The sequence below is a fragment of the Dermacentor andersoni genome, chromosome 1, assembly GCF_023375885.2.
Source record: "Dermacentor andersoni chromosome 1, qqDerAnde1_hic_scaffold, whole genome shotgun sequence".
Taxonomy (NCBI): domain Eukaryota; kingdom Metazoa; phylum Arthropoda; class Arachnida; order Ixodida; family Ixodidae; genus Dermacentor; species Dermacentor andersoni.
The window spans coordinates 243583646-243596507 of NC_092814.1; the positions used below are offsets into that span (position 1 = coordinate 243583646).

The window sequence follows — 12862 nt, forward strand, 5'->3', positions numbered from 1 at the left end:
TAGATTGCATGGGATCGAGCATATGGCGTAACAGGTGCCAAGCGCGGGTTCTGGAGAGATTGCCTCGGAGGCCGTCACAAACCTGAGCCCAGTTAGCTTTGCAAAGAGTGGCACTATGGTGTTCTATTTGGGATTGAAGCTGGGTGAGTTTGAGTTTTAGTTTCCTGTTGTGCTTTTGAGTTCTCCACCTTCGCGTTATGTTCTCTTGAGCTTCAAGAAGGTGGGTGAGCTTACTGTCGATAACGGGGGTGTCTGGGGTAGTATCGAGCGTTTAAGTATGTTGGCGAATGTCTTTCTGTAACTGAGTAGTCCAGGTGTCTAGGTCGAAGGGGCCCTGTGCTGGCTGCGCTTGCCTAAATTTACGGAGCTGATCCCAACTAGTGTGCCTAGCGGTAAATTTGCGCTGCGGTCGGCGATAGTTCACCGCTATGCGAATCAGGTGGTGGTCGCTGCCTAGTGTGGCTTGCGTTCTTTCCCACTGTAGGTGAGCCAAGTTTCTACCAAGCGTGAGCTCTGGGCTAGTATCGGCAGTAACACTGTTACCAACCCGCGTAGCTAGGCTAAAATCATTAAATATGGTCAGGTGAAGTAATAGCGTATTATTGTATAAAACTGTGCCTCTGTGGTTGGTGCATCGATAGCCCCAGTCCACGTGAGCGCAGTTAAAGTCACCGGCAACCAGTAGGGGGTTTGATCCGGCCATTTGGGTTACAGATTTGAGGAGTGGAGCAAGTAGGTGAATCGGCTGTCGTGGGAGAAGATAGCAGTTAAGCATGAACAGGGGAGATTGTGCAGGGGTGTGGGGTAAAATTTCGATGAAGGTGTGAGAAATAGGGGAGGTAACGTCGTGCTCCACCTAATGCAAGGTGTTACATACGTATGTAACCACCCGAGGAAGATCAGTGGAGTCAGAGGGGATAACAGCGTATCCTGGCAGTTGCCTGCAAACATTGGCATCTTGGATAGTGATAATGTCTGGTGGGGACAAAGAATTGGCGATAATCTGCTGCAGAGGGTCGCGCTTTCGCCGAAAGCCCCTGCAATTCCATTGAATAATTTGTAAAGAATTATGGTGCCTCGGAGGAGCCATGTTGAAGGGTGGCGGGGCGAAGGAGGAGTGCCGAAAGTGGGGCTGCGGGACGAGAGGCCGCTGAGAGTCCAGGCATAAGGTTAGCTAAACGCTCCTCAACCTTGGCCACGATGCTAGATATGACCCTATCCATTATACCGGTAATGGTAGCTTCAATCATAGTCTGGCACTGTGCAGTGACCTGCGCAGTGATGCGCTCTGTGAACTTGGATTCTAGGTTTTGGGCGAGGACCTGAAATTTGGCTTCCATGTCTATAGGTTGGACTGGGCTCTCATCAGGCCTCCTCTTTTTCTGAGGAGGTTGGTCGGACGGGGTGGATGAAGAAGATGGGGATGGTGGAGTAGGGGGTAGAGCAGGGGTGGAGGTAGAGAGGGCTGCCTTGAGCTGCCTTACCTCATCCCGCAGAGCCTTCACGTCCGAGTCCTGGGAGGTCATGATGTTCATCTTGGCAACCTTGGAAGCCCATGTAGAGGTAGACGGGAGGGTTGTGCTAAGCGGGGGAAATTCCTTCTTGGTAGGGAACTTTGTCTTCTGGGGTGGTGGGCTAAATTCGTTTGGTGGTGGCATTTCTTGCCTTGCACGAGCCGGTGCCCGTGAGGTGCTGCCCCCCACAGAGAATGCACATCGGGATGCAGGAGGGAACATCTTGCGGCTCATGCTTGTCCCCGCACCGCGGGCAGAGACCACTCTTGGGGTGGGGGCACACGTCGTATCTGTGGCCTGGTCGACGACAGTTTGTGCACGCGTCTGGACTTCCCTTGTACGTCGTGCATCTATGCACTACACTCATGTAGCGTATGGTGTGAGGGACTGGGCCATGCGCAAATGTAATCAATATGGAAAGGGTCCTACCCATTCTGCAGGCTGCGATGATATCAGCTTCCGGGTTGTGAGTCTGGAGGTCTTGTAGCATCTCTTCCGGTGTTTCTGCCCAGTAGGCTTGCGAGATGACTCCGCGCGCAGCAACGGGCGGCGGTGCGATGTAGGCGGCGACGGGGTAACTGGTTTCTTGAAGGACCACTTCCTTGAGTTGGACGAGGTGAAGGGTCGTTTACTCATGAGGTGTAGTGACCGTGAAGGTGTTATTCGTCGGCGGAATCCGGAGGTGAAACTCTCCTAGGTCCCGGTCAGCGGCGGTGACACGCAGAGCTTTCAGGAGTGGCTGCGCCATGGCTCCATTCAAAGCGAGGCCTCCTCTTGGTCGGAAGACTACCCTTATAGTGCCGGGAGGGAGTGAAGCAAGTTGGTTACTTCGCAATGCGATTGCATGCGTCACGCGCAGCTGTTGTTGTTGAGCACGGTATGTCGGCTTGCAGGTCGCAGGGGCAGTGTCGGCCGGAGCACCGACGGCGGGCGCGGCAGGCTTATCTCGAACAGGGGCTGCATGAGGAGGCACAGCCAGCGTTTCCGGGCTTGGTTTGCCTCCCTTGTACGCGCAGAGTATCGTGGTCCACTCACTGGGTCTGAACGTTGTTGGGTCGAGGTCTTCGCCCTGCGATTGCACCTCCATGGCTGTTGGGGGTGGATGCGCTACCAGTGATTGGCCTAGCCTCTAGCGAGGCAAGACCCAGTGCGGCGGCTGGCCAGGAGCAGACTTTCTGACATCGATACGGTCCAAAAAAGGTTCGGATGTAGGTTTAGCGGTCGGCAGCGGCGCAAAAGGAGGGGATTCGTGCGTATTTCGTGGTGACTGGCGCACACAGCGCACGGCACCTCGGGAGGCCCGGGCAGGGGGCGACGGGCAAAGCTCACGTCGGATCGGTTCGGAGTGCGCACCGACGGCATGTCCGTTAGCTTCGGGTGGCTGTGGTCGAGCCTCCCCGCTCGATGAATCTGCCAAATTTCGAAGTCCCCAAGTTGGCAGGTATGCATGTGTGTTTGGTCATACAAAAGATATGCTGTCAAAAATACTTCACACGAGAAGTATATGGAATGAAGTAATGAAGTGGTGGTTGGTGATTACATTGCCCTGTCATCAGATGGTGAGTTGCGTGCTACTGGTGGTGGCTTTGCATCTTTTCCATGTTTTGCCAAATCGCATATTCTATTAAATTATTTGAGATACACATGCTTTCTTCGGTATCACATGGCTCAAGGCAGTACTATTCTCAGTGGCAGGTCAAGAATGCAGCTGCAAATTCCTCTCAAAGGGATCTGATATTCACCTGCTAGTCATCGTTGTTCATTTGCCCTTTCGTAATGTGTATGTTCATTTGTCATCTGGTATTCACCACTTGTTGCCTCTTATATGCATTCTTTTGTTTTCCCTCATCACCCTTTCAGCTGTCACACATACTTCTGAAACATGATAATGATGATAAAAAGTGCTAGTTTTTTAAACTGATTGCGCGTCACTGTAATCTGTGTTCATGTAACATAACTGAGTACAGTCAACTTTCAGTTGTACGAACGCCGGTTTAACGCTGATTTCAGAATAACAAACTTTTAGAAAATCCTCGGCAGTTTTCCGATGCATTCAATGCAAAAATATTTCAGTTAAACGAATTTCTACATAGCGAATATTTCAGTTGAGCGAACTTGGTCAGTAGACCTGGGCCCATTATTGAAATCAGTTCAACGATGTTTTGCACTCTCCAGCGCTGACGTAGCCGATGCCTGCCGCCCCCTAATCACTCCTCCAGCGGCGGCTATGTGCAGTGTCACAGTGAGCTGGTTAAAGTACACGAAAACATAGACGTTCTGGTCAACTTTGTAACTACTTGTGCTTTAAGAGCACCAGTGCAAGCGAAAATTAGATTTTTTTTCTTCTTCAAAATGAGATAGGCAGCAACGTAACTGTTAAGCACTTCGTTATATTGATGTATGTAACTCCACAAATTGCATTTCACACTTTTGACTCCACGTCTGCTGTGCGCCATGTTGTTCGATATTCCAGTGAATATTCAGTTTAGTGAACTTTCAGTTAAGTGAACTATTTCATTGGGTCCCTTGAAGTTCACTCAAGTGAGAGTTCACTGTACTATGTACTTGTACCATCTAAGTGTGTTCTGGTACTTTGCTGGCTCTGCTGGCCATTACAGCAGTCCTCACTTGTGTGTGCATCTGTGGAGCCAATTTCTCAACATTCGTGCTGCCAGATACTGCTCGTAGCAGTGCATGCCTGACGATAGTGTATTTACTTTTGCTGGTGCGCTATAATGAGCATAGATGAAGTGAAGAAAGAACACAGAGATGACCAGGACTTAGTCTTGTTCGTATCTGTTTAGGTTGTCCCTCTTTTTCCTTTGCAACAAGTTGCACCTGGCTAGTGCAAGTATAGCTGCATTAGTGAAGTGGTGGTGATGTACTAAGGCATTCTAATTTCTTTCATGCGAAGTCAGAAATGGTTGCAATTTGACATGGAGTAGACTTGAAGCAGAAAGGGATGACGAGGGGGACTAGGACAGAGACTTATTCTCCATTTTCCCTAAATGCTAAATTTTATCAATAAACAAACAGGCATTGAGCAGTTGATAGTTTCAATTATACAGTTATAATGTATGCTATGGTTAACTAAAATGTGCAAATTTTCTTATACCATCTCATTGGCAATTTTTATGCTCTTGAAAGCCACTGTAGTGATTCTGTTGCCAAGAAGTAACCTTCAAGTGTACTGCACTTTTTAAAGAGCTGTATACTGTTACTGCAGGTATACATTTGTAATAGTGCTGTTGTATTATAAGGTCCTTGCTCTGTCTAATGTGATGAATCTTAGGGTTGTATTTCACAAGGCGGCAGTGCAAGAAAGACAGAGACAAGACAACAAGAATGAGCGCCGAATCGAACAACAAGCTGACTTATTGAGGTAGTCACTTGGCCCAGATACAGAAAAGAGTTCCCGAGCACGGCATACTGAGATTGCAATGCGTGAAACGGTAGCGCATGGGTCAGACAGACTACAGGAGAAGAGGCCTCTGTACTAGAAATAAACGTGATTAATTAATTTGGCAAATTGGGCGTGTTGGGTCGGCATAACGTAAAACTTCCAATTCGTTTATATTCCAAATCGGCCATTAGCCCTTTGTGATGGGTCAAAATTTATCGGGCTCTGCCCATATGGGTGTGGCTCCCACTCATATGGGCTGGACCTGAACCATTCTGTTCTTTCAGGGAGGGCAAATGGCCGATTTGGAATAAAAACAGATTGGAATAGTTTTCTGTTATAGGACCCTTGGTACCTATTTGAAAAAGCGGTAGCAAAGACACTGACGGAGTCAAGACAACAAGGACGAGCACTGAACCGAATAACACACTGACTTCTTGAGGTAGTCACCTGGCCCAGAGACAGAGCTCCCAAGCAAGGCGTGCCGAGACTGCAATGCGTCAAACGGCAGCACATGGGTCGGACATTCTACGTGACGAGAAAAGCCCTTTGTACTAGAAATCAACTTGATTAATGTAGTGAATTGGGCGTGTTGGTACATATTTGAAAAGGCAGCAGTGCAAAAAAGACACTGACAGAAACAAGACGACAAGGGTGAGTGCTGAACCGAGCAACACGCTGACTTATTGAGGTTGTCACTTGACCCAGAGACAGAAACAGAGTTCCCGAACACGGCATGCTGAGACTGCGATGTGTGAAATGGTAACGCATGGGTTGGACAGACTACATGACAAGAGCCCTTTGTACGAAACATAAACTTGATTAATGTGTCAAATTGGGCGTGTTGGTACATATTTGAAAAGGCAGCAGCACCAAGAAGACACGGACGAAGATAAGATGACAAGGGTGAGTGCTGAACCGAACAACACACCAACTTCTTGAGGTAGTCGCTTGGCTTAAAGAGAGTTCCCGAGCACGGTATACCGAGACCGTGATGCGTGAAACTGTAACGCATGGGTCGGACAGACTACAGAACAAGAGGCCTTTGTACTAGAAATAAACTTGATTAATGTGGCGAACTGGTCGCATTGGTACATATGTGAAAAGGCACCAGCTCAAAGAAAGCCTAAAGCAGGCTACTGCCGTTGTTATTATCACCCTGGAAAGGAACGATATGGCTCCAAAAATATAGCTGATGCCGTCGGTTCTCCATTAACAGTTTTCATGCTTTAGCTTCATTTCTCTCTGGCGGATGTTTAATGTACTGCCGCTGTGTAGTAGTTAGGTTTGTGCGATTAGTGCTGCAGTTTGGTGTTTCTTGTACCAACACGGCACAGACTTGTGCAAGGAGGGTGTCTCATGATAGTTGTTGGCGGTTCCACTTTAAATATATTGTGTAATACATGTACTCAACCACTGACATCTAATTTGCTTATGAGTATTGTAGGGACCTTCCTTGCAGCCCTGCATGATTGGAAGAGCAGGTTCTGTGGTTATAATTTGATCAGCTTTCACATGATCCATGGCGCAGTTATGCAAGAGAGACTGTGCATATTAGAAGAAACCTGTTGACGTCTTCACTGCAACTTCGATTTAGTCGTGCACGTCCCTAGGGCGTGGCATCGACATGCCCTACTTCAGCAAATGTTTCTTGCTCGTTTGAAGCGCGACAAACTCGCAATGCGTCTTGCAAGTCTAAATGTTAGAAAGGGATTTATACGACACATGCGCAGGGAAAGTCATTTTATTGCGATAGCAATTATATGGACATTCAAGGTGAATTTTCGCTGTCTTCGTTGCCGTGATGTTTTGCTTAAGTCCAAGTGCGATAACATTGTGACCGTGCGCCGTATGCTGTAGGTGCGAACGGAAGCTTGCGATGGTGCGACTTGGAAGTATGGTGGCTTTATGCAGCAGTGTCTTCATGCACTCGCAAGAGTGGAAGGTGGGGAGCATGCACGCCGCCTTTTCACGTGCACAATTGGGAGGAGGGACACAGGTTAGTGCGCCTCCCCTCTTCTACTCGAGCTGTGGCGGCTTAGCTTCGCCATGCGTTTCCTATCTTGGAGGCAATCTACACTGGGTTTGAAGGCTAGCTGACCGGATATAAATGATAGCTTCACGTGCACTGTGCTTCGCGCTCTTAGTTCGCGTTGAAGTGAGAGGCAGCACGAAGGGAAATTCGTTCGCTGTTCTCCATCATCCCAGCGTTATGACATTGAGTGTTTGCGGTCATCGAGGGAGATGTGTTTGTTTGCCTGTGCGCGAATGACAATGTACTTGTTAATTTAGTTAGTAAGTGAATGTTTACAGCAGTTTATGCACCTGATAAAACGACTAACTTTGTATAGCTCTCTAATAATTTGCTGTTGGAATCAATACTTTGCCTGTTAGGTGAAACTGCCGCCTTTTATTTTATACAGTCTACACTTGCTACAACGAATCCTGGGTACAACAGACTTGCGGGTGTAACGGACTATATTGCAACCTTTGTTTGCTCTACCTATTTTATTAATGCAACGAAGTTCGCTTTTAACGGACTGCACTACAACAGACTATTGGCTACAGTGCACGCAATTAGTTGCAATTTTTGTCAGAATCGGGCGTATAAAACGGACTTTTTCTGTGTTGACACGGGCTCTTGTGCGGAGCAGTTGACGATCGCGGCTCAATATCGTGCGTTCAAGGGAGGAACCGCACCGTCTCTTTTCGCGCGTGAGGCACGGGGAGAGAGAGAGAGAGAGAGAGAGATCGAGGGCGTTCTACTCTGCCGAGGTCTGCTTACGGCGCGGCCGTGCTGGTGCCATATCTTGAAAGCGATCTGCGATGTGGACAAAGTGTGCGCCCGCGTGGGTGCTGTATCTTGCAACCGATCTGTAATGTGAACAAAGTGCGCGCCCATGCAAACCTCATATTCAAAGCGATCTGTGATGTGGGCAAAGTGTGCCCAGTGCCTGTAGCTTCGTATGCGCTGTGCTTTCAGCGTTTATTTCACGTTGATGTGAGAGACAGCACGAAGGTCAATTCACTCACTGCTGCCATGCTTATCTTGTTTAATTTGCTATTGCAATCGATGCTTCGTCTTTCGCGTGAAATTGTGACTTCTTTGTTTGTTTTTCTACTTTGGACGTTCGTCACTCACTCTTTGGAATAAAGTTGTTAGACATCGTGAGGCGTTTTGGATATTACGGACTTTGGATAAAATGGATACTTTTTGTCAGATTGTCAGGGTCCGTTGTAATGAGAGTCGACTGTATAATGGAACTGGACAACCTTGTGGACAACCTTCTGTGGCTATGATTAGAAAGCTATGGGGATGGAGCTTCTGCACATGGGTTATTGCGCCAAGTAGTCCGCGAGCGTTTGACAGTTCTTTTGGTTGCTCGGAACAGACGCTGAATCGATGTAGCTTCCATGTGCGATGGTTTCATGTTTGCCCAGACGCGGAAGGGAAAAGCCTCAAAATAAGTAAACTTTTACATTCACTGGTGTGTTTTGCCTTATTTGACTGTTGCTAATAAGTTGTTCATGAGTATAGTTAGGTAATTTTCAGCCGGAACACCTTATTGATGTGCACAAAGCCAGCTCTGCCATATGTGTATTGACTATTTTAGTTTAATGTGAGGCCATATCAGGTATATAGATGTACGTTGAACAGTCTGCCAAAAGTGCTTGTTGCTGCGGCAAAGCAGACTTTTTCCTTCATCAAAACCGGTGCCAAAAGGTCAAATCACTGTTCCACGACTGAATCTACTTAGTCCTGTTTCCTCAAAGCATTATGTATGCTTACTCACCAGATAATTGCACTTTGCATGTGCATGTGTGTGTACACGCTATGTACACTAGCACTCTTTGGGTGCTGTTGTCACTATACTAAGTGAATGATATCTTGGCACGAAGGGTTGCCAGGTGCGAGTAGTGATGCTCAATCAGCAATAAGCCTAATAGAACCCAAGCTGTTCAGATGCAAATTCAAGGTATACAGCAAAACTTTTTCTGTAGCTGTGCACAAGGACGTTCAAGGACGTATTTCAGGAATTCATGAATTGTCACATGATGTTCTTGATTGCGCACATATTTGTTATGTGATAGCATGATAATGGATCTTTTTTTAATTCTGCTGTGCTCATGCACATATCCTTGCTCGAGATGCATTCCACGCTGCGCTGCCATTACCGCAGGGCAGGTGTGCGAAGTGATTGCGTGAGCCCTTGCATGATCCGTGACTATTTCCTGAGCTTGAGGGACTGAACAGTGATTTTTTTTATCATGATTGGTGCGAGAATATTGGTTGCAGTTTGTGGGAAATACTGCAAGCTGTTTCGTTGACCAAAGCGACTCCCTGAACTAGCGCTTGAGCGATAGGTTCAGTGTTAGCGAAGTGTCTCAAGCCATATACTTGCTGTACTGTCTATTGCATAAACCGCCTTGGAATATAGAATGTATTGTACTGGTGTGGTGCGCATGGTAAATATATATGTATATATATATATACACAGTCGAACCCGACTATATCAAACCCGTTTACATCTAATTCTATGTATCGAACAATTTCTGAACACGGTATAGTTACGAGTATATATAGCAAAAATTATGCATACATCGAACAAAAATAGCAGCGACTCCCGATATATCGAACTTCAAGCAACAGAAAAGTGCCCCCAGAAGTTGGCTTTCCCTCGTAGTGGCGGGGAAACCTGTTGACGCGGCTCCATCCAACCGCTCTCCCTACCGTGACCGTGCTGCCTCGGGCGAACCGTCGACACCGCCTTGCAAAAAATTATCCTGGCCCCCCCTGCAGCGCTTGCTCAGACAGCCAATCAGAGGCTCTTGTGCCCTCGTCACTCCATCTGCAGAGAGCATAAATAAGCCTAACATATTTTCTGAAAGTTCACTAATCATCAGCATTTGTGTTGTAATACCGTTAATGATATGACATGTGCTATACTCTTTCATAATCATCCCTCTGTAAGACATCCCTTTTTACTGCATGTGAGGGAGCTTAGCATTGAAATGGATGTCCCACTCCTTAAACAACCCTTAATGCCTCCAGCTAAGCTGCTACCGCCTTGGGAGTGGCAACTGACACAATGTGATATATCTTTTCTACAAGTAACAAAGCATGCTCCAGAGATCCAAATCCGTATGCATTTCCTGGAACTCCAGTACAAGCACCCCTGCACGGAGTTCTACACAGACGCATTGAAGTCGCATGACGGGGTGTCCTATGCAGCCGTTGCTCCATCCTTCTAGGAATTCGATGTACTACATCCAGAAACAAGTATCTTTACGGCTGAGGCCTACGCACTATTGTCAGCTGTGAAGCATATAAGGAAATCAAAACTCCAAAAATCGGTTATATATAGACTCCTTAAGTGTCGTCAAGGCCTTGATGTCATTCTGTAAGCACAAAAATCCAGTACTTAATGAACTCTATTCCATCCTGTCTAAAGCCTATAAATCTAACCAGCCTGTCATTATATACTGGGTGCCTGGCCATAGGGGCATCGAAGGTAACATTCTGGCAGACCAGATGACCACGTCAATTGCATCGCACGCTGCTAATCCTACCGCTGCAGTCCCTGTTTCAGGTCTGAGGCTTTTCTTGCGAAAAAAAAAAAAAAGCAAAACCTTTGGAAATGGTTGTGGGACGTGGAAACAAATAATAAGCTGCACGTAATAAAGCCACAATTAGGTTTCTGGCCCTCTGCAACAAAATCACGTTGAACAGATGTCCTATTCTGTTGCCTCAGAATAGGACACACATTTGGCACCCATAATTTTTTACTCACTGGAAATGAACCTCCAACCTGTGGTAGAAGCGGGGAGAGGCTGATCTTCCTCCACGTCCTCTTGGTGTGTCGGGAAGCCGAATCTGAGAGAAAGAAACATTTTCCCCTAGCATACCGGCAGCACATTCCCCTCCATCCTGTAATGTTCCTCAGCCCAGAACCACTCTTTGACACCAACGCAGTCCTAGGTTTTTTGAAAGATGTTGTGTTGCATGTTATTAGCCCCACACGTTCGTAGCGCTTCCTCTCTTCAGAGGATGCCGCTGTGATAGTTGTTTCATATAGCACATGCCTCTAGGCCTTTGTGTTTCAAGGGCTCTGGTTAGGCAGTAGTGCTACGGCCAGTTTTAGCATCCGACATATTTTGTATATCGTATCATTCTTTCTGAATGCATCTTAATGCTAATAGTACCCATCATTTTTCATCGCCATAATCTTACTACACATAGATTTTACGCACCTTATAGCGACTATTTTTAAGGCCTCTTTACAGCAACGTCGCATGAACTTCATAGAAGTCATAACTCTACTGTGAACTCATTAACACTGGCGTGGTGCTCTTTGGCCCTACCTGGCCCTTGCACCACTAAACACCGCACATTCATTTATCCTTTCTGTACCGGCCCCTTTTGTACATATTTCAATCGCGCTTCGCACTAGGAGAGGGGAGGGGGGGGCCTGTGGCGGCACGACTGTCGCCTCCAGAGTCGGTGAAGAAAAAGAGGGCTCACGTGCATGTAGAGCGAGTAAAGATGCCGGCATGCTCGATCTGAGTGGCCACAGTATCAACCGCTCCAGAGATCCCGCGGCACCATGGCTGGCCAGCCAAAGTGAACCGTGGGTACGGAGGCTACCTCTTCGCGCTGCTTCCCACATAAGTAATGCTTGTTACTTTGTCATTACTCCATGCTCATAAATTTTAGACAGTGTGTCTTTGTTACAGGAACCCAGAAGAAAGATTTTTTGAAGATTATATCTTATATGCATGCAATTTAAGCTTTTTCTTAAGCTTTCACTCTTGAACCTGATTTAGCAAGGGAGTTTTGTGCAAAATCTTTACGATTTCAGTAGAATTAGTGGTCGGAAGTTTCTGCCTATAGAGCTGCATTTGATGACTTGCCCCTCTGTGGCTTGTGGAGGAACAATTTCTTTAACCTTGAATTAAACAAATCAAGGCTTTATCCTCAATCCACAGAAAACTCTGCAAAGAAAAGTTTGCAGGACATTCAACAACTTTACAGTAATTGTGTAAACTGTGATGTTAAAAGCTGCACGACATACCTCTCTTAAGAAATGAAAGTGCTAGTGCTGTCGCACAAAATTTTTATAGCACACAAAAATAATCACCTATTTGCACACACACATAATTGCACTTCAATTTTGGAGCTGATTTATTATTTATGCATCTCTTGTGTATGTGAGAGAGGCAGAAGAGAGGAGTGGGCAGATGTGTCCCTGAATGCATGTATTAAAGCCTGATGGGTAGTATGTACTTTTTTTTTAGTTAAGTCTACTGTGGGCATTGTCAAAAGCACATTTTGTCTGCCACACATTTGAGCCGCAAGAAAGGTCCTCAAGAGCGCCTGTATATTTTGTATATTTACTATGCTACTTTAGTTCAAGTGATCAAGGCTTTTTTTTTTTCTTGCGAGGGAGGAAGTATTGAAATGAAAAGTAACTAGCAACATGACCGTCCATGTTGCTGAAAAATGTTACGTAAGTTCATGCTCAGTATGAGCTACAATGTATGAGCTACAGCACTTTGCCATGTGTTTTTGTGTGTAAGCTTGTACAGAGCATGAGAGTGCATTTTGAAATTACTCAAGAAAGCAACATGTTACGGGTAAGGCTGTTACTTGTAATACGCTACGGCCAACATTGCTTATTATTCATTTGTTTCTGGTAGCTTGTTACACGTATCACCACAATTATTCGGATCGAATTGCGGTATTGTGCACACAAGTTGTATTTTGGTAGCAAGAAATGTCTTGCCAACATGAATGTGTTCATTATGTGTGAAGAGATTTTAATGCTGAATTACTTTCTCAATAATGATAGCAGAATTTTAATATCTTTTTATCTGTTTTATGCAACTTTGAAATTGTGTTATGGGCTGTTTGGAATGTTATTGTAACACAATTTTGTACCTTTATCTG

General features: G+C 46.1%; 1 protein-coding gene across 3 annotated transcripts in view; it reads left to right on the top strand.

Moving 5' to 3' along the window:
* Nucleotides 1-12862, top strand: part of LOC126548000 (serine/threonine-protein kinase 31-like) — a 322789-nt gene that overhangs the window by 26665 nt on the left and 283262 nt on the right. The gene's annotated exons all lie outside the window — the stretch shown is intronic.